Genomic DNA, 22038 nt, shown 5'->3' on the forward strand with positions numbered 1-22038 from the left:
CAATTCAGCGTTCTTTCTCTTTCACCACAAGATCAAGGATAAGTCTCTCAACTCTTATGGTGGGAAGGTCCATTAAGACAGAAGATAAAACACTAAGTAAGATTGACTGAGAGTTAATTTTCAGAAGATGTAATACTCAAGAACTTTACAACAGCACAGACAGGGAAGGTGTGCTCAACAGAATGGAATCAAGACAAAGACTGTGTGCCCAAAGTATTTGATTTTGCTAACTTATTAATCTTTTAAGGTCTAGTTTTAGTACCACCATGTGAAGCCTACCCCAGTCCATGTTAGCTTCCTTTTGAACTCCTATACCTCACCCTCTACCACTTATTTTATATCATGTTGTCTGCTATTGTTAATTTTCTTTTTATGCACAGTTTGGTTCTAGGTTTCAAAAGAAGAGGCATCAAACTTTATAGTTTCCATCCACAGTGCTCTGCAGGAGTAAAGCTTTTATTTTTTTCTTTCTGCCCCTGGCACTTAGCACCTGGATCATGGCACATATTAAAGTTGTTTTTTCCCCACGTGGTTAAGTTTTAATAAAGGCTAAATGACATTATAACAAATAACAACTTGGAAAGAGTTAAGAACTTGGATCAATGCAATGAATAATCACAACTCCAAAAGGCTTGATGAAAAGGTGATGACTCAAAACGCAGAATGAGATATGAGATTTTTGGATGTGACAAATGTCTGGATTTGTTTTGGTTGGCTAGGCATATTTGTTACAAGGGGGAAAATGTATGCTTATTGATTGATAATAGATATTGAAAAAAGGTTTATTGATCAAGTTGTGGGAAGAAGAGAAAGCTATACGTATAAAGAATTGTCTCTTAACTGGGCATGGTGGTACACACTTGTCATTCTAGTTTACTAGGGAGGCTAAGCCTGGTGGGTAACTTGAGTTTGAGAATTTCTGAGCTGCAGTGGGATAAGGTGATCTGCACTGTTTGGCATTAATATAGTGAGGTGGGGAGGGAAGGGGAGAACCAGGTTATCTAAAGAGGGGGAAACTGACCCAAACTGGAAATTAGAGCAGGTTAAAATTGCTATGCCAATCAGAGTGGGATCAGGCTCATTGTTCTTCCAGTCTAGGTAAGATAGGGTGACCCCTTTAAAAAAAAAAGGTAGACCAGGTCTTACAAATGGGGAATGAAGGGAAAATAAAGCAGGGAAGTAATTTAGGCGACAAGGTAGGGTGAGTCTTTTAATTCAGGCAGCCTGGATTTGAAGTCCTGGATCTGAATTTGGACAGGTGGGTGCCTTAGCTGTTAATTGGGGGAAAAAATATCTGCCATCTATGTAACACCACATATAAAAGTTATTTAGAGCTCATTCTCAATCACTCAGTTTATATTTTATCCAGGACCTCTATTTCTGGCTCCTCATTTGCTCCCCCATTCACTCTAACTTCCCCCTGCCTCCCTTTCTGATAGGTATTCTCACTATTTTTTTGTGCTACCACCAGGGAGCATACAAGGACAGAAAAATAAAGTAAAACACTGGGATGTAAAATGTTATTTCTTTTTGAATGTATACATGCCAGTCATTCATGCAATCTTTGTCTTCCATAACCATGGATAATGGAGTCAAATATATCTAAACTGAAGTATTTAATAATGATGATGATAGCTAGTACTTATACAGTGCTTTGCAAATTTTGCCAAGTGCCGCAGTATTAATTGATATGGTCCTCACAACAACCCTTTTAAGGGTTGACAGGTACTAAGGGAGACAGGTACTATTATTATCCCCATTTTTCAGATTAGGAAACTGAGGCTGAGGTTAACCAACTTGCCCAGAGTCACATAGCTGGTAAGTATCTGAGGAAGGATTTGAACTCAAGGCTTGCTGAATTCCAGGGCCAGCACTCTTTTCACTATTCTACCTAACCCAGTTGCCTCTATAGCTAAGTTATCTAAAGAGAAGTTCAATAACAATGGATATTTTTAAAATCCCGAGGCCATCATCTCAAATGGATTCCTAACATAAATGGAACTAGAAGAGAACAGTGTGGCTAATATGTGTAGCTAACAATACCAGAATGTGTCTCTGAGGAAGCCTTGGGGTCAAGTCAGGATATAGTAGATCAAAAGGCTTGTTCAGAGATAAGCTTGGAAGGAGAGAAACCCTTTGGTTATTAAGACCAGTAAAGCCAAACAAAGGGGATTTCAAGGAAAAATTAAGGGGATAGGGTGGGATTTAACTGGAGAGGGCCTTGGCGAGGAAATCAAGAAGCTTGGACTTCAAGCCCTGGCTTATACCATTTTTGGTGTTGACTTCTCATGGTTTCTCTATCTTGACTCTTAGGAAGAGTATTTTTGCATTGTGGTCCATCCATATGAAAAATCATATGCATGAAAAAATTAGAAGTCCTACAGGGTGTGAAATCTATGAAACAGAAACACACACAATTTTATATATAGCTCTTTGACAAATATGAAAAAAAATCAGTAATTATAGCCATCCATATGCTCATTGTAAAATTTAGTTTACTCTCCAGATATCCCCTTTAAACAAACACTGTGGAGAGATTTGGATAAATAAAGATGCTCGACATTTGGAGAGAAGTGTTTCAGCTGCAGGATTTCTTGCCAACACATAGCAAATGCCATTTTCCAGGCCTGGTGTTGTGTGTTCAAAAAAAGAAGGCTGGAAACTGCAGAGCTCTGCTCTCCCCAAAGCCAACCAAACCTTGCTATGTTGCTCTTTTAGGCTGAAAGATGGGTCTACTTCTGCCCCCCACCCTGCTCCCCCTGCCCCAAGCACTTAAATGATCAGAAAGAAGTGATAGGAAAGTGATTATAACAACCCCCTCTTCAACCTGCTCTGAGAAGCATGAAGTCTCAATGGAAGTCCATATGTCAAAGCTTCAGTATCCTAATACTGTGGGCTTTTAAATTGTGTTTGATAAAAACAGATTAACTGCATTTCATTGCTTACACAAAGCAGAAAGCAGAATGTCACATGGCATCCATAACAGGCCAGAGCCTCTTGGCAATGGTTCCCTTGGTGTGTGGGGCTCCTAATGAAAGTTGTACAGGAACAGGGCAGAACCACTCTGGTTCCTCCAATACTACAGGATGCTATAAATAAATAAGTGATACCTCATTTGGACTGGGACCTCATATTTGCTACGGACCACAGGAACTTATCAAGACAATATGGTGAGGGAAGGAGTAATCAATCAATAAGCATTTATTAAGCCTCTGCTGTACACCAGGCTGTAAGGCACAGAAGTGAATAAAGAGCTTATCTCAACGTTGGGAAGACTAGGGTTCATGTCCCGCCTCTGACATACTGGTTGGCTGTGTGGCACTAGGTTAACACTTAACCTCCCATTATCCCAGGTAGCTCTCTTGTAGGGTGCAGAGCAGGTACTGATCTGCATTGGTGAAAGGAGTGCCTCAGTAGGAATTGGAGTCCCATTGAAGTTAGACTTCCCATAGAAGAAGATTTGTCAAAGGTCAGAGGGCTATAAAGTAGCAAAGTCTGGATTTGAATCAAAATCTAAATCCATAGAATCACCACTTCTACAAGAGGACACTGGGGACTCCAGGTAATATTTTGACATCATCTAATCTCAAATTTGTTTCTGTTCCTAATTTGATTTTTGCCCTTAATTCCATTTCTAATCCTTAATCTAATTTTATTTCTAATTCAGTTTTTAACCCTATTTCCTTGTTTAACCTGAATTCCTAATTCATAGAAGCAGGTGTATCCTAGTAAATGTATTTAACTGGTTCTCTGAAATAACATGACACACTTTTAAGTTTAATCTACATTATTTAAATTTTTCTCTATCACTTTCTAGACAATCACCAAAAAGGATAAATCAAGCACTGATTTGTAACATCTGCCCATATCTGGTATTTAGATTCTCACAATGAAAATTTAACAATTGGTTTTCAGGAAGGTGGTACAAGCTGGCTCCATTTTCCTGCAGGGTTTCTCTGAATCAGTCTTTTTCATAATTTCATAAGGTATAACAATATTCCATTATATTAGTATACCATAATTTGTTTAGTCATTCCCCCACTCATAGGAATCTACTTTAATATAAACTACTTGCTACACATGGCCAAGATGGAAACATCTTTTGCATGACCTCATATATATAATCAAAATCAAATTGCTTGCTGTCTCAAGGAGGGGGGAAGGACAAAAAAGAAGGAGGGGGTTAATTTGGAACTCAAAATTTTAAAAAATAATTATTAAAAAAAGTATTACATGTAATTGGAAAATATCTAATGAAAGAAATAAAAATAATTTTTAAAAGGATCAATTCATTGATACAACTCCCTCCCAATTTTCAGTTGTTATTTTTGTAGATATACATCTATTTCCTCTTTCTTTGTTCTCTTGGAGATATATGCCTAATGGTGGTATTGCCAGGTCAAAGGGTATACGCAGTTTAGTACTTCTTTGAGTATTATTCTAAATTTCTTTTTAGAATGGTTGGACCACTCCACAGTTCTACCAAACATGCTTAAGTATACCTCTCCTCCCATACTACCACCAATTGTTATTTTCTTTATTCATCATTTTTGTCAATATAATAAGCCTCAGAGATGATTTAATTTGTATTTCTTTTATTATTACTGACTTAGAACATTTTTTTCATGTTTTTTTGATAGCTTGGATTTTTTCCGTTGAGATATTTCCATTCATATATTGTGAACATTTATCTTTTGGGGGAATGGCTCTTGTTTTTTATTTTTTTTTATTCCTTGTATATCTTGGCAATCAGACTTAATCAGATAAATTTTCCCAGTTTACTGTTTTTCTTCTAATCATGGCTGCATTAATTTTGTTTGTTCAAAACCTTTTTAACTTTATACAATTAAAAATGCCCATTTTATCTCCTGTGATCCTTTCTGTTCCTTGTTTGGTTAGTGGCATTTCCCCTATCCACAGCTGTGAGAAGTATCTCCCCTCATGCTTCTCTAATTGATGTGTCCTTTAGAAGACCCAGCTTTGAATCAAGTTCTGTCATTCACTACCTTTGTAAATCCCAGAAATTAGATTAGAGGTTCCCTGAGGTTCCTTCTAGCTCTAAATTCTTGATTACTTCCTGATCTTTTCAATCTCTACTATCAAGCTTACAAATGTGAAGAATCAAGTGAAGAAGGCCAATGAATCTACTCTGGTCTCATAGATCTTGCTGTTCTATGAACTCTTTAGTTAAGTTCCTAAGGGCAGTTTAGAATGGGTCAGTAAGAATAATGCAATTTCTAAAATAAATAATCATTCTTGTAATTTTTAAGCTAATTTTCCAATGGGGAAAACACATTTTCTCTCAGGCACCAAGCTATTTTTGGGCACAAGATAGTCGTGGATTATATTAGGTCTAATATGATCTAGTCCTTTGGGGAGACCAGGTTTATATTTCTCACTCATCTCAATATCTGGAGGGAAGCAAAATAGCCAGATCTATCCATTAGTTTGTTTGGGGAAGCTTCTAAAATCATTCCATGCAGAAACAAGTTTAAAAATAGCCCCCCAAATTGCCTCCAAGGGGTTAGTGAATTCAGTGGAGCTCAGGAAGGAGGGGAGTGTCATGCTGATCCTGGCAGGCTAGTCATTACATTAACACATAAGACAGGGGTAAATTCTAGCCACTAGCTTTTCCTACAGTCCTTTGAGATGGCCAAAGTCTTCTATAATCTCATCTAAATAATTCTCAGTTTGCAGGAACAAAATGTCCCAAGGAAATCAATTGATCTTAGACTACTAGTGTTCCCATGTGGTTTTAAGATGGTTACATTAAAGAGATCATTTTTCCAGGAGGAAAAACATGTATCCTCAAATCAGACCTTCTTTTGGTATTCAGCTTAGGACTGGTTATCCTCTATACTACTATGCTATATCAACAAATCCCTGTTACTACAAAGGTGAAAATCAATTTCCCAGTTCTGGGATTTCTGTTTTTCCAATATTTTTAAATGTTTCTGCTTGAAGGCATGGACTTTATATCCTTGAAAGTATAAAATATTAAAACCAAAGAACAGTGCAGATTCTAGCTGTGGGGGAGAAAATAAGCCTGGCAAGTCTCTAGGAGGCTCTACTTGCTTTGGTCATTCCTTGGTCAATGCCAACACTGCTGTTATAGGCCCTAGCTTAATTACTGGTCATTGCTTTGCATTGTTGTTATAGGTACCAGCTCAATTACTGGCAAGAAATAATACTATGGCCCTCCATTAAGAAGTGAAAAGTACTAGAACAGCCCAGCTCTCCCACAAATACCCTGACAATGTTTTTAAAAGGCACTGAATAAAATGATGATCAAGAACCAAAGAAATATCAGCAAGCTCCTCCAATCAATCCGGGGGGCGGGGGGAGGAGTGAGAGAGAGAGAGAGAGAGAGACAGAGAGAGACAGGGAGACAGAGAGACAGAGACAGAGAGAGAGAGAGAGAGAGAGAGACAGACAGACAGACAGACAGAGAGAGAGAGACAGAGAGCCAGAAAGCTTGAGAGTGTTCAGAGGGGAGGCAGAAGACAAAAAATTCTCAAGTAAATAGGGTCTAAAAGGCAATGGGACCTTGGCCCTGACCTGTCAGGGCAGCAAAGAGGGTCAAGGCCAGATATTCAAGGAGAAAGGGCCAGAAATTTCATCAACATTTCAGGGAACTCCAGGAGGCCAGAAACCATTGCTACTATCTATACTGCAGCATGACCCAGGACCAGCTAGGTGCCTGAGCAACCAGGAGGCCTGAGACTTCACATAGTGACTGATAATGTCAAATGCTGCAGAGGTCAGGGAGGATTAGGATTGAGAAGAGGTATCTCTTTCCAAGAGATCTTTTGACATGGCAGTCAGTGCCTTGTCCTACTGCACTTTTCACTGTCTAGGTGCTCCTTGAGGGAACTCACAGATCAGTCATATCACTAAAACTTCTGACAATGTCACAAAAAGCTGTGAACTGTAGGTGCCTCCATGAAGATTGTATCTGTGGCACTAAATTCTGGGTTGAGCTCTAAATCCTAATCTTATGATGGTATTTGCCCCCAACTTAAGGTGATTTTCAAAAACTTTTAAATGATTTTCAAAAATTATAAACTTAGTAATACCTCCAACAAACACAAAGAGCCAAAGGAAGGAGCTCACATAGTTAGTAGGTTATCAAAAAACCTCAGGTTTCTAGGGGCCATCTAGTCTAACCTGCATTTGAAGCCTCTATAGCACTCCTGACAGGTAATATATTCCCTTTACAACATCCCTGACAAGCTTGTGTCCTGTTGGTGGGGAATTGAGAGTATGAATCAGCTTTAAATAGATCATATTATGCCAACAGTGTTTGAAACTGTGCAAAAACTTTTCAGTGTAATTATTTATAAAAGGAGAGGTGTACTCTGGGGATCTATCGCTCATCCTTTCTTCCTGAAGTGTTTCTGAGTATGTTGCCCTACTTGGAAGGAGGAGGGAGAAAGAAGCACAGCCTTCAGCATACAACATGTGGTTTGATGTGGGCACCTACATGATGCAGTGATTCAACAAGCCTTGAATCATGAAGACCTGAGTTCAAATCTAGTCACATATTTTTAGTGGTAATAATGGTAATAAAACTGCTAATTTTTCCAACTAGTGCCCCTTACCATGATTTCCTTCACAAAAGGAACAGAAAATGGGTAGACTTTTACCACTAAGGATCTTGGAGGAGGTGGGGCCACCACATACTGCAAGAGAAGTTTAAGCTGCAAACTGATGATTCCCTAGAGCAATGGATGGTGGGTGCTTAATCTAATGAAGCCAATGCAAAGACCCTTTCCTCAGCAGAGTTCCATAGGTTTTGGGAGCTCTTGGAAGACTTGCTTTGCAGAATTAGTTAAATAAGTTATAAGCTTCAGATAGAGACTGTTCCTTTTGAGGTAACTAAGATGGATACTTGTGTATACCTGGCCTTATAAAAAATGTATTCCCATTGGAGCTGGTTACCAAATAGGTGATTTGCAAGGGAGGGAGTGAAGTTTCTAAACCAGGTTTCATAGATTGGATCTATGTGCCCTCCTCCAACACACACACAGCCTGACTGCTCTCTGACCAGCCTGTGTTGGGGGCAATTAGATCCCACTTTCTCAGTGGAGTCTCACCCAGATGGAATCAAGCTTTAGCTATGGGTCTCCCCCAGCACACAACCACATAAGTTAGGGAATCAATTGGTAAACTTCGGGAGATCTGGAAAGAGTTGACTAGGGAAAAATGCTGTTGTTATTGTGAACAAGTCTTTGTTCATGTTCACCTTGGAAGGAGACCAGATTACCTTCCTCCATCCTCTCTAGAGTTACGTCCCTCTAACTCATACTACTGCATTCTGGTGGGCAGAGATCCAAAAGAGGCTTCCTTTCCTGAGGGCACTGATGTATAATACTACATGGAAAATGATGATTATTAAGATCTGATGCTGGACCATGAAGGACAAAGGACAGGAAATCAGCTTCAAGAAAATCAAGGATCTAGCCTTCTCACAAGTTTTGGGGAATACAAAGGATAGGAAGAAACAAGATAATTCAAGACACAATCCAAATATGTTATGTCTGACATTCACTTTCCCATGATAAAAGGGAATCCCAGGGATTTATTTGATGTTTGGGTTTTAGAGAATCCACATTCTCCATCTGGATATCCCCACTGACCAAATAACCTTCAAGTTCACCTTTTTAGAGTGAGGCTGAGAACAGGTTATAGCCCTGAAAGCCCTAAAAGTAGACCATCTAGTAATCTTTACCCTTGGGACCCTATGACTCTGTGGGGTCCATGTTCTTGGAGATGTCTGTATATAAATATCAACTGAGCGGAGCTTTTGGCAGGGGCTAAAGGGTAGAGAGACTATATGACCATTAGACTCCTGGCATCCTGTGACAACGGCTCTTTTCTTTGGAGGAGCCTCTCCAAAGCAGTTATTTCCCATTTTTGAAAAGCAGATGCTTACCTATTACTGTGCTACTTGCTAGTTACCATTACTAGGTGTTACTAGATGGATGTTGCAGGGTGAAAAATCACCCTCTGTAGAGTTGGGTAGGGCAGAAGAGGCTTCTGTTATCAAACAGAAATGTTACATTCAAAATTGTACACTCCCTTGGGTGTTAGTATTCTTCACAAACAGGTTATGTTGCTGCCAGGGGCTGAGGCTCCCAGCCCTGAAACCCTGCTTTTTCAGCTAGCCCAATGGGCATCCTTCTACAAGGACCTGGATCCTAAGGGATACTGCTTTGCCTGATTTAATGACATGAGAGATACAGGCAACTAGATTTCAGCAACCTTACTCAGCGAGATTACTTTCTCTATAAGGATCTGCTCTTTTATATGCTACAATTTAGTGCTGAAAGAGGTAGAAAAGTACTTTTACATAAAGAAAAAAAATACTTAAACCAACTTGTAAAGGATATAAGGTATTGCTTCTCTAGTAGGGAAATAGCTTGGTGTCTTAAAGATTATGGGAAAACAATTTTAGTTTAACAAAAACTGCTAAAAGAAAAATTTTCAGATTAGCTTTGAGCAGTTTATACAGGAGACAAAATGAACCATGGCATAAAAATAAAGGATTTAATCATGTTCTAAAGATGTACAGTGATGGCACTTTTTATAAGAACAATTTAATTGTTTAAAGGGGCAGGGAAAGAAATTTTTTATTGAAAATGGAAAAAAAATTAAATTATAAAGAAACAGTTGTTGGAAACAGGATGGTTAGAGCTAGTTTGCTGGATGATCCCTCAGATCAATTGCGCCTAACTGCTTAAGAAGGTAAAATTCACAAACCAAAAATCATTTAACTGTTTGGATAATAAGACTTGATTAAATAAGAATTGTTAACCTCATGGATTCAATTCATTAAGTTTTTATATCATAATTAAAAGATGAGTTACTGAGTACCAGAAAGCTCCAATTCAAGCCATTGAAAATAATGAAGAATGGACTATAAAAATGTGCATGCCCTTTGACCCAGCAATATCACTTCTGGGACTGTATCCCAAAGAGGTCATAAAAATGGGGAAAAGACTCACATGTACAAAAATATTTACAGCAGCTCTTTTTGTAGTGATCAAGAACTGGAGATTGAGGGGATTTCCATCAACTGGGGAATGGCTGAACAAGTGGTGGTATATGAATGTAATGGAATACTATTGTGCTATAAGAAACGATGAACAGGGAGACTTCAGAGGGGCCTGGAAAGACTTATATGAACTGATGCTGAATGAGGTGAGCAGAGCCAGGAGAACACTGTACACAGTTACAGCCACATTTTTCAATGACTGACTCTGATGGACTTGCTCTTCTCAGCAATGCAAGGACCTAAAACAACTCCAAAAGACTCATGATGAAAAATTCCATTCAAATCCAGAGACAGAAATATGGAGTCTCAGTACAGATTGATGTATACTATATGCTCTCTTTTTTGTCTTGTTTTGTTTTTTCTTTCCCATTTGTTCTAATTTTTCTATACAACATGACTAATGTGAAAATGTTTAATAAGAATGTATATATGTAGAGCCTATATGAAACTGCATATCATCTTGGGGGGAGGAAGGAGGAGAGAGAGATGGAGAAAATTTAAAACTAGAAAATTTAAAACTTATGGAAGTGAATGTTGAAAACTAAAAATAAATTTAAAAATATAGACAGATTTCATCAAAAAAAAAAAAAGAAAGAAAGTAGTGAAGAATGAAGCCCTGAAGAACCTGACAAGGAAGGATGGATGAAACAGCAGGGGAAAATAAAGCCAACTGTGTCAGGATTACATGAAGAAGTGGAAAGTGAGGCAGCCAGCAGACTTCAGGCTTCAGATCCTAGATTTCTGATGGGATGAAGAGAGAGACTGAAGCTCACTGGATGAGAGCTTCATGTCAGCTACTGCCCTTCATCAACATCTAGAGGTTGAAAGAGGTAAAGCTTCTCAAAGATACATGTTGCTCTCTCCCATTCCCTCAGATTTAAAAAGGAAAAGCAGAGGGGAAAGTCTCAATTTGCAGCTGTTAGTTGAGTTTTGTTTGCTACTAACTGACTGGTCAACATAGCATCCTGATGAGTGAATAGCTGGCCAGGTTTGTCTTTAATGTCTAACATACACATACACATACACACACACACACACACACACACACATCCAAAGATGCCACGGTTATCCACTGCATCCTGAGCCATCGCCAGCCCTCTTGACTCTGTCTTGTCACTGGACTATGATGACTCAGGAGGAGAGAGTGAGGCTGACAACTTCGTGCAACTCTGCCTCACTTAAATCCAATTTACACACGAATCAAAAGACATCACCCATACTATTTCACCATTATGCCTCAAAGTCCTGTGGTGATAAGCAAGTGATGAAGCAGCAGGTGCGGATACACTGGGAGCTGTAGTCACGACCCTGCACACAGGCAGCCCAGGCCATAGGGTCGTTTCTCACTGGAAGCAGCAGTGGGACTCGCAGCTCCCTGAGTGTCTGAGCAGCCTTCTAAGGATCGCACTGCTCACCTCCTGATGTGAGGAACAGGGCTAGAAAAGGTGCCCTAAGCACTGCCTGCTTACCCAACCCTGGCCTGATTACTGCAGCAGGCGGGGAATCCCACTATGCGGTCAAAACAAAAAAATGTACGAAAACATCTGCAAAGATAATTCCACTCACCATTGGCACGTGGAACATGTGCACACTAATAAACAACACAAAATCAGTAGATCTGAAAGAAGAACTGCTCTTATTGCAAGAGAACTCAACAGGTTTCACATCCAAATAGCAGTCCTGAGTGAAACAAGGTTGTCAAATGAAGGCCAGCTTACTGAAGTTGGAGCTGGATGCACCTTTTTCTGGACTGGGTGCAGTGAAGGGGAGCACCATGAAGCTGGAGTGGGTTTTGCAATATACACGTACATATATGTATATATAATATCTTTAATGATATATTGTATATTTATTTATGATATGATATATTTCAAGATATATATTTTTATATTTACATATGATATAAAGATATATATTATATATTTTTATTGTCTAATGTCTTTAATGACTAAAAAGACACATCTGATGAACTTTGCTGTTCTTGGGCTTAAAGGGAACTGAACTATTATCTAATTAAAGAGAATAATACTTTCTCAGAAAAGAATTTTCTCTGCTGCAGGGTGGGGAAGAGCGAGAAGGCCAGTGTTAGAGGTGGCTTTAATTGTGAATTAAATGATGACACTTCAGGGCCTACCATCTTAAGTACCTAGGTTTTTTTCACTCCTGTGTTTCCCTTCCAGGTTTTTCTAAGTGTGTGCCCACTCTGGATAGTTAATGCATTGTTGACAGTGTGACCAAATCCAACGTATGGACTGTGATGTATTTATTATTGCTGTGTTTGCTTTGAGATGAGCACCTGTGCTATAATTATTTCTTTTGCCTTATTGCCAAGTAAATGGTTATGTTTAACATCTCACGGGTGATCAATTTGAATGGTTGGTTTTGTGTAAAAGGAAGTGTACCAGTGGGGACTCAAGAACTATAATAAAATAGGAAGCATACTTCCCCCACAGCAGGATTATCCCTAGGACTCTGAGAGTTTGAGGATAATTATATAATTGTGTTCTGGAAACCTAGACCAGGTGGGGATGAAGTCAGGTGGGATTGATCGACCCAGCCCAGAGAGTGAACAGGTATAATGTGCAAGAGATATAAGGAGCTAAAATGTGAGTGGCTACCCCATGAATATGTTTCAAGGGCATATCCTGGGAAACAAACTGGCAAAGTTTTCTACTAGGTTGATCTCCAAGGCTCATGGTTGGTGTGGAAGAGTGCTTTGTGCGATGGGTTGAATAAAATTCTCATTTACACTGATTTTCAGATGGTAACTACGAGTGTGGCAGAATTATATAGTGTCTGAAGAGAATGGGGTCTAGGCAGTCACCCTATGGAATCAGGATCAATGGAAGAATTTTGCTGATGCCCCTCTCCACACACAGTAGTTTATGAGGCATGTCGGCTGCCATCAAAGACATCCTAACCTTTCTGCTGAACTACAAAACAAGACTGGAGCTGCTACTGTTGAGTGGTGTCCAACTCTTCATGACCTCGTGGGGGGTTTTCTTGGAAAGATACTGGAATAGTTTGCCATTTCCTTTTCCAGTTCATTTTACAGATGAGGAAACTAAGACAAACAGGATTAAGTGATTTGCCCAGGGTCACACAGGTAGGAAGTATCTGAGGCCAGATTTGAAACTCACTAAGATGAGTCTTCCTGACTCCAGGCCTGGCTACCTAGTGGCTTCAGAGGAATACAAGAGGGTAATGAATCTCACTCTTACCTCTTAAATACAGATAACTGATCTGTGGTTGACAAGAAACGTCATCATCTGTGCCAAGGCTCCGACAATAGCCCCTGTTGCTGCTTTAGTTCATTGTCATCAGCTTACACTGATAGAACTCACAGTGAACTGCAAAGAAGTCCCATTATCTAACATGGGACCCGATTGATGAGATCTAGGACCTAGTCCTGAAGCAGGAAGGTAAAATCTTTGTTTTCTTTATTGTTTTCTGCATCTCTAGGGGTGTGTGGGGTTGTAAATTATTTGTTTGTTTTGTTTTTAAATTTGAGATACCCCCTCACCCCTTTTCCTTCATCTTTTCCCTTCAGTACTACATATTCCAGGCTCTTCATACCCCTGAGATTAAGGTTTTCTAGTAAAAATCTTAAAGCTATATAAATAGTGGCAGGTCCTCTAGAACAATGGGGTCAAATTCAAATAGAAAAGGGTCACTAAACTGTACCTAATGACCCTTGGGGATGCCATATTAATTAGAAAACCATATATTAACATTATCTTTTACTTATTTTGTTAAATATTTCCCAATCATATTTTAATCTGGTTTGGGGGCAACTCAGGAGTGTTACCAGTGGAGGCATGTACTCACCACTGGTGGAGAAAATCTATAGGACTTTTCCATCAAGGGACAGAGTATGATAGGATCAATATCTACCAGGCTTTGAATTCCACACTCATCCTTACATGCTATGCAGTTCTGGCTTGTTCTTTCCTGGAAAATCATCAGAAAAGACTTAACTGGCCCAGGTGCTAAGGCTCAGTTTTTAGTAGGCACAATCCTTTCCTGATAGTCTCATACATACCATGCTGCATTTGTTTCCTGGTCACCTAAGCCCACATGGAATTGGGGATCTTCAGACTTGGGGTACATCCCAAGGGAGGGTAAATAAATATATGGTGCTGAACAAAGTCTTTTTACATGGGGAAGATTAGAGTTACACCTATGTAAGCTAAGCAGCATTTGTTGCATCCTTGTTCAATATCCTTCCCATGCTATGGCTAAGTAAACTTTCTTTTGTAACTGTTGAATGACCTACAAGTGTCTCATTTCATTCCAATATTGCATCTAAAAAAACACAGAACCAGGCTAGGTCAGGTCTAACACATGACAATCCTGAATTTCAGTTTATTATGGCTCATTTTTATTTGATTCATTTTTTTCATCCCAATGCTCTAGTCAGTCAAGACTTTTGGATTCTCATTTTCTTATCTAATGTACTAATTTTCCTTTCTCATTTTGTGTCATCCATAAGTTTTATGAGCATGCCATCTAGGTTTTGATCTAAGACATTGATAAAAATGTTAAACAGTACAGAGCCAACCACAGATCCCACCACTGCAAATCTCTCGCCACAATATTTAACTATTAATAACTGTTCTTTGAGTCCAGCCATCCAAATATTTCTGAATCTATCTATCTATATTCATATCTAATCCATACTTCTCCATATTCTTTACATGAATAAAATGAGATACTTTAATTAAAAACCTTGGTTAATATAGGCAAACCATATATGCAAGACATTCCTCTCATCTACTAAGTTTAGAAACCTTGTTAAAAAAATATATGAGGTTTGTCTAGCACGATCTATTCTTGACGAAGTCATGGTGAGTCTTTGTATTCGCTGCTTCTCTTTATATGCTCACCAATCATTTCTTTCATTAGGTAGATAAAAGAATTTTATCTTTTAGCTAAATAGAATTTGAAGATTTTTGAGCAGAGAAGTGATGAAATTGTGCAATGAAAATGCCGATTTAGGAAGAGCTCTCTGGCAGTAGTATATACAATGAATTCATCAGGAGGGCCTGATGTGGGCAGCAGTGAGGCAGGCTATTGCCATGGTCCAGGCATGAGAGAAATAGGCAGAAACAAGACTGGTAGCAGTGGGAATGGAAAGGAAAGGACAGATGTAAAATCTAGATGTCCGCTCTAAAGTTCTCTTCTTTAGCAAAAACAGGTTTGGAAAATAATAAGTAAACTTCTATCTGAACCTTTTAAATGTTTCCTTTATGGGGGAAAGGGGTTTTAAAATTATAGGCTCGAAGGGTCTACCACAGAGGTCACCCACTCAATTCCTATGTTCTCTGTTGGAATTACGATTAAGTCATACCCGACAGAAGAGAATCCGAACTATAATTAACGGTATTCCAGGATAAGGAGACCTTAAACTTTTTTGGCTACCTATTTCACAATTTAACACCACTCTCTTAAGAAATTCTCATGTGCAACTGTAAATTCTTAGTGCTAAAGCTAATCCTCTCATAGTGACCTCAGTAGAAATCAAAAAGAGTTTATTACTTTCCTCCGTGTGATAATCCTTAATATTTTCAAAAGAGAGTTTGCTTGCCTCTCAGCCTTTTCGCTATCCTTTTCTTTAGGTAACCCAACCATCTTCAGTGTTTTCTCTAAACTTTTATCAAGTTCTCCTCTTCCTACTTTTAAATGTCACTAAGAGTTAGATCAGTCCTGAATATAACAGGATGACTATTTCATGGTTTGGCTATTTAATATTCTATTTTCTTCTCTGCTTCTAGGTTCTGTGGGATAAAGTTGTGGGAGAAGCAGTGGAAGAAGAGAAAAACATTAGATTGAAATAAGGAGAAGGGAATTGTGAAGGTGATTTGGAGGCACTTGAACCAGTGAAATAGGTCAGTGGCTGAATTTGGGGGGAGAACTCTGGCCAAATGTGGAGGAAATGGAGGAAAATTCAAAGGAAAATTATCTCCAGTTCTAGTTATTAGTTGAGATTCTATTTCTGGATAGAAAGAGGAGTGGGATATAAAATAATTAAGTAGGATAAAGGAAGATTAGAGAGTAGAATCCAGAAAGTGAGACTCCAGAAGGATAAGGTGAAGTGACCGGTAAGGCAAGACAAGGTAAGTAAAAGAAGTAAGTGGACTGATTGCTGTTGCTCAGTCATATCCAGTTCTTCATGACCTCATTTGGAGTTTTCTTGGTGAAGATACTAGAGTGTTTTGCCATTTCCTTCTCTAGCTCATTTTATAGATGAGGAAACCAAGACAAACAGGGTTAAGTGACTTGCCCAGGGTCACACAGCTACTAAGTGTCTGAGGCTTGATTTGAACTCAGGAAGATGAGTCTTCCTGACTCCAGGGCCAACATTTCTATCTGCTGTGCTACCAAGTTGCCCTAGACTGGAGTGTTAAGCAAAATAAAATGGTTAATTGACAAGGGGGTAAATTGGTTAAACAGATAGGAAGTGGATGCAAGTCTGAAAGGGAGATGGACGTGGCTGACTTTGTTATTGATAACAGCAATAGTAATAATAGCATTTATATAGTATTTCAAGATTTGTAAAGGGTTTTACAAATACTGTCTCATTTAAGCCTCACAACCCTCAGGTGGTAGTTGCTATTCTCCCCATTTTATGGATGAGGAAACTTGGGGGGACAAGAAGTTAAGTGACTTAACCAGGGTCACATAACTAGTAAGTGTCTGAGCTCGATTTGAACTCAGGTCTTCTTGACTTCCCAATCCAGAGCTCTATCCACTATATCACCTAGTTGCCTTGAGACTAAGAAAAGGAAGCTGAGTGAGGTTGGCCACTTTTTAAGTGGTAATGATTGGATGTAAAAGTATTAAGCAGATACTCAGAGTTGAATAGATTAAAAAAAAGACTGAAAAAACTCAAACATTATGTATGCAGAATAGGGGAAATTGTACAATACATTGAAGGTAAAATATTTGTATTTCTGTCACAGCTAAGTCACTGCCATGTTCAAAGTATATATAGGCTTATCTGTCTCCTGGAGAGGGTGAAGGGTCTTGAAGATACTCTAGGCTGTTAGAGAGAATGAAGTTTCCCAAAGGAAAACAGAAGAGAGTCTTTAATTGATTTTTAAAAATATGGGGAGAAGGGAGATTTGAGGTGGAGAAGAGATCTGACCCTTGTCACAGTGTTGGAGGGTGGGAGAAGAAAAAGGGAAGAGAAAAGACAGCTGTACAATTAGTGATAAAAATAGATTTGAAGCTCTTCCTGAAAGGTGGGGAGGGAGGGGGTTGGGGATGGGGTGGAGGGAGAGGCCTGGATGCTCTGAGGAGGAAGAAACTGATTGCCTTTCCAAAGAATATTGTTGGGCTGCAGTAGTCAGGTCATCAGAGGAACACAAGAAGAGTGGTAGTTGCTGGTCAATCCTTGCTCTGAAATACTGAGGCAGCGGTTTGTTGACCTGATCAATAAAGAGGTCTGTTTGTCTTCTTGAGATATGTTTCTAAGACATAACAGAATATCTCCCAAAGCTATCAAAATCAATGACACCTTTCCACTTCCAGTGATTGATGTGACTTAGAGAAAGGAGGCAGGCTGTCTTTAAATATATTAAGGATTCTCAAATGGGGGCAGTGATGAGCTATTTTTAATTTCCACTGAGGTCACAATGAGAGGATTTGGTATAGGCCTAAGGAATTTAGGGTTAAAAGCAGAAGAATTTTCTGACAAAGAGGAGGTAGAAACAGTGAAATGGGTAACCAAGAAGGTTTAAAGTCTCCTTATCTTGGGATATCTTTAATTATAGCTCAGGTTCTCTTCTGTCTGGGATGATTTACTCACAAGTTTGCCTGAAAACATGATGATGACTTCTGGCAGGCCCTCTAAACCTATAATTTTAGAAACTATTTTCCCCAATAAAGGATATATTTAAAAGGGTTCAAGTGGAGGTTTGTTATTTATTTTTTCAAATCATTTCTTGATGAGGGGGAGCTCAAGGTGAGTGCAGAGTCAATCAAGATTTTCCATCTCTGTCCGTCAGCCTGGCAACAAGAGCTTGCTAAGTTCTAGAGGTTGAAAGGATGACAAAAATAGTTCCTGACCTTGAGAAACTTACATTGCAACGGGGGAAACAACATGTAAATAAAAAGGTACCCCCTCCATAAGGTACACACAGAGTACATGGAATTAATCTTAGAAGGGAAGGCTGTTGAAGCTGGAGGTCCCAACTGCAAAAAGTAGCAGCTGAATTCAATTTTGAAAGAAGCCAGAGTTTCTAAGTGATAGAGATGAGGAAGGAAGGAATTCCAGGTATGGAAGACAGTCAATTCAGAGTGAAGGGTCTTGTATAAGGAACAGCAAGTGGGCAAGCATAGCTGGATCTTAAGAGTTTGTGAATGGGAAATAAAGTATAAGAAGATGTGGAAAGATATGAGGGGCCAAGTTGCATAAAGCTTTAAATGATGGAGGGGTTTCTGTAGGAAGAGTACTTTAAGTACATGACAAATGGAGGAGTTTATAGTTGATCCTACAAGTCACAGGAAATCGCTGCAATTTATTGAGTTGGGGGAGGGGGTGAGGCATGGTTAGACTTGTAGTTTAAGAAAATCACTTTAGGGGGCGGAGCCAAGATGGCGGAGTAGAAAGACGCACATACACATAGCTCCGAACCCACAACCCACAGAATGGCTAGAGGGGAGTAACTCACGGCGAATTCTGCACCCAGAGGCCACGGAATATTGGAGCGAGGGAGATTTCTGTTCCGGAGAGACCTGCAAACCTCTCGTGGGGGGTCCTTTGCGCTGTGGACTGGGCTCCGGGACTGGGAGCTGAGTGCAGCCCTGCAGCGGCTGCAACACCGTGAGGAAAAGATCCGAGCGGGCTACGGAGACGGGATCTCCAGCGGCCACGCGGGTCCCTCCACCCACAGAGGGACCTGCAAACGTCTCGCAAAAGGTCCGTCACGCTGCAGACGCGGAGCCCAACCCGGACCTGCGGCGGCCTCGGCTCCGAGAGGTACAGATCCGAGCAGGCTTCAGAGACGGGATCTCCAACGGCCGCACAAGCCCCCCCACCCACAGGTGACGAGAGTCGGTGAGAGAGTCTCTTTGGCGGGTCGAGAGGGGAGTGGGGTGCCCCCATGGCTCAGGCCCCCCCGGGAGATAGAAGCTGAGAGGCGGCTGCAGACAGGGGCTCCCCAAGAGGGCGGGAGCCTGGATCCATTGTGGAAGGTCTGTGCATAAACCCCCCGAGGGAACGGTGCCTGAGAGGCTGCCCTGCCCCAACCTGACCATCTGAACTCAATTCTCACACTGAATAGCAGCCCTGCCCCCGCCAAAAGCCCTAAGGTGGGAAGCAGCATTTGAATCCCAGTCCCCAAATGCTGGCTGGGAGGATCAGGAGGTGAGGTGGGTGTGAGGAGAATATTCAGAGGTCAAGCCACTGGCTGGGGAGAATGCCCAGAAAAGGGAAAAGAAATAAAACTATTGAAGGGTACTTTCTCGGAGAAAAGACACTTCCTCCCTTCCTTTCTGATGAGGAAGAACAATGCTTACCATCAGGCAAAGACACAGAAATCAAGAATTCTGTGTCCCAGCCCACCCAATGGGCTCAGGCCATGGAAGAGCTCAAAAAGAATTTTGAAAATCAAGTTAGAGAGGTGGAGGAAAAACTGGGAAGAGAAATGAGAGGGATGAAAGAGAAGCATGAAAAGCAGATCAGCTCTCTGCTAAAGGAGAACCAAAAAAATGGTGAAGAAATTAACACCTTGAAAACTAGCTTACCTCAACTGGCAAAAGAGGTTCAAAAAGTCAATGAGGAGAAGAATGCTTTCAAAAGCAGAATTAGCCAAATGGAAAAAGAGATTCAAAAGCTCACTGAATAAAATAGATCTTTCAAAACTGGAATGGTACAGATGGACGCTAAGGACTTTATGAGAAAGACAGATATCACAGAACATAGCGTGAAGATTCGAAAAATGGAAGATAATGTGAAATATCTTATTGGAAAAACAACTGACCTGGAAAATAGAATCAGGAGAGACAATGTAAAAATTCTGGGACTACCTGAAAACCATGATCAAAAGAAGAGCCTAGACATCATCTTCCATGAAATTATCAAGGAAAACTGCCCTGAGATTCTAGAACCAGAGGGCAAAATAAATATTCAAGGAATCCGCAGAACACCGCCTGAAAGAGATCCAAAAAGAGAAACTCCTAGGAACATTGTGGCCAAATTCCAGAATTCCCAGGTGAAAGAGAAAATACTGCAAGCAGCTAGAAAGAAACAATTCAAGTATTGTGGAAATACAACCAGGATAACACAAGATCTAGCACCCTCTACATTAAGGGACCGAAGGGAATGGAATAGGATATTCCAGAAGTCAAAGGAACTAGGACTGAAGCCAAGAATCACCTACCCAGCAAAACTGAGTATAATACTTCAGGAGAAAAAATGGTCTTTCAATGAAATAGAGGATTTTCAAATTTTCTTGATGAAAAGACCAGAGCTGGAAAGAAAATTTGACTTTCTAACACAACAATGAAGAGAACCATGAAAAGGTGAACAGCAAAGAGAAGTCATAAGGGACTTACTAAAGTTGAACTGTTTACATTCCTACATGGAAAGACAATATTTGTAACTCTTGAAACATTTCAGTATCTGGGTACTGGGTGGGAGTACATACACACACATGCACACACGCACACATACATAGAGACAGAGTGCACAGAGTGATTTGAAGAGGATGGGATCATATCTTAAAAAAAAAATGAAATCAAGCAGTGAGAGAGAAATATTGGGAGGAGAAAGGGAGAAATTGAATGGGGCAAATTATCTCTCATAAAAGAGGCAAGCAAAAGACTTATTAGTGGAGGGATAAAGAGGGGAGGCAAGAGAAAAACATGAGGTCTACTCTCATCACATTCCACTAAAGGAAAGAATAAAATGCACACTCATTTTGATAGGAAAACCTATCTCATAATACAGGAGAGTGGGGGACAGGGGCATAAGCAGAGTGGGGGGGAGGATGGAGGGGAGGGCATGGGGAGGAGAATGCAATCCGAGGTCGACACTCATGGGGAGGGAAAGGATCATAAGAGAATAGAAGTAATGGGGGACAGGATAGGATGGAGGGAAATATAGTTAGTCCCATACAACACAACTAGTATGGAAATCATTTGCAAAACTACACAGATTTGGCCTATATTGAATTGCTTGTCTTCCAAGGGGAAGGGGTGGAGAGGGAGGGAGCTAAAGAAGTTGGAACTCAAAGTGTTAGGATCAAATGTAATCTTCTTACCACTGGGAAATAAGAAATACAGGTTAAGGGGTTAAGAAAGCTATCTGGCCCTACAGGACAAAAGAGAAGACAGAGACAAGGGCAGCGAGGGAGGATAGAGGAGAGAGCAGATTGGTCACAGGGGCAACTAGAATGCTTGGGTATGGGGGGGAGGGGATAAAAGGGGAGAAAATTTGTAACCCAAAATTTTGTGAAAATAAATGTTAAAAGTTAAATAAAACAAACAAAAAAAAAGAAAATCACTTTAATAGCTGAATGAAGGGATGGAGTGGCGTGAGTTGAGAGAGGAGGCAGGAGGACGAATTGGAAAGGTATTGAAATAGTCCAAGAGAAGTGGAAATGACAAGATTTGACACCAGATTAGATATGTGTTGTGAGTTAGAGTCAAGGATGACACTGAGGTTTTGAACTTGGCCACTTGAGAGGAGAGTGGAGCTCTTGATATAACAAGGAAGCTGGGAAGAGGTAGGGTTTTGGGGGAAAGATAAGGAGTTCTATTTTAGCATGCTGAGTTTGAGATGCCTATAGGACATCTGTTCATTTTGAGATGTCCCATAGGCAGCCGGTGATGAAGGACTGTATCTCAGGATACAGACCATGACTGAATAAATAGATCTGAGTCTCCTCTGTATAGACACGATAATTGAGCCTGTAAGGATGGTGAGATCATCAAGCAAGCAATACAAAGAAAAAAAGACCAGGGCCCAAGAACCG

At 40.1% G+C, this 22038-nt stretch overlaps 1 protein-coding gene across 11 annotated transcripts in view; it reads right to left on the minus strand.

Annotated features, from left to right (window-relative positions):
• SAMD4A (sterile alpha motif domain containing 4A) overlaps positions 1-22038 on the minus strand; it is a 295052-nt gene that overhangs the window by 10901 nt on the left and 262113 nt on the right. The window lies entirely within an intron of this gene.

This window comes from Notamacropus eugenii, chromosome 1 (assembly GCF_028372415.1).
Source record: "Notamacropus eugenii isolate mMacEug1 chromosome 1, mMacEug1.pri_v2, whole genome shotgun sequence".
Taxonomy (NCBI): domain Eukaryota; kingdom Metazoa; phylum Chordata; class Mammalia; order Diprotodontia; family Macropodidae; genus Notamacropus; species Notamacropus eugenii.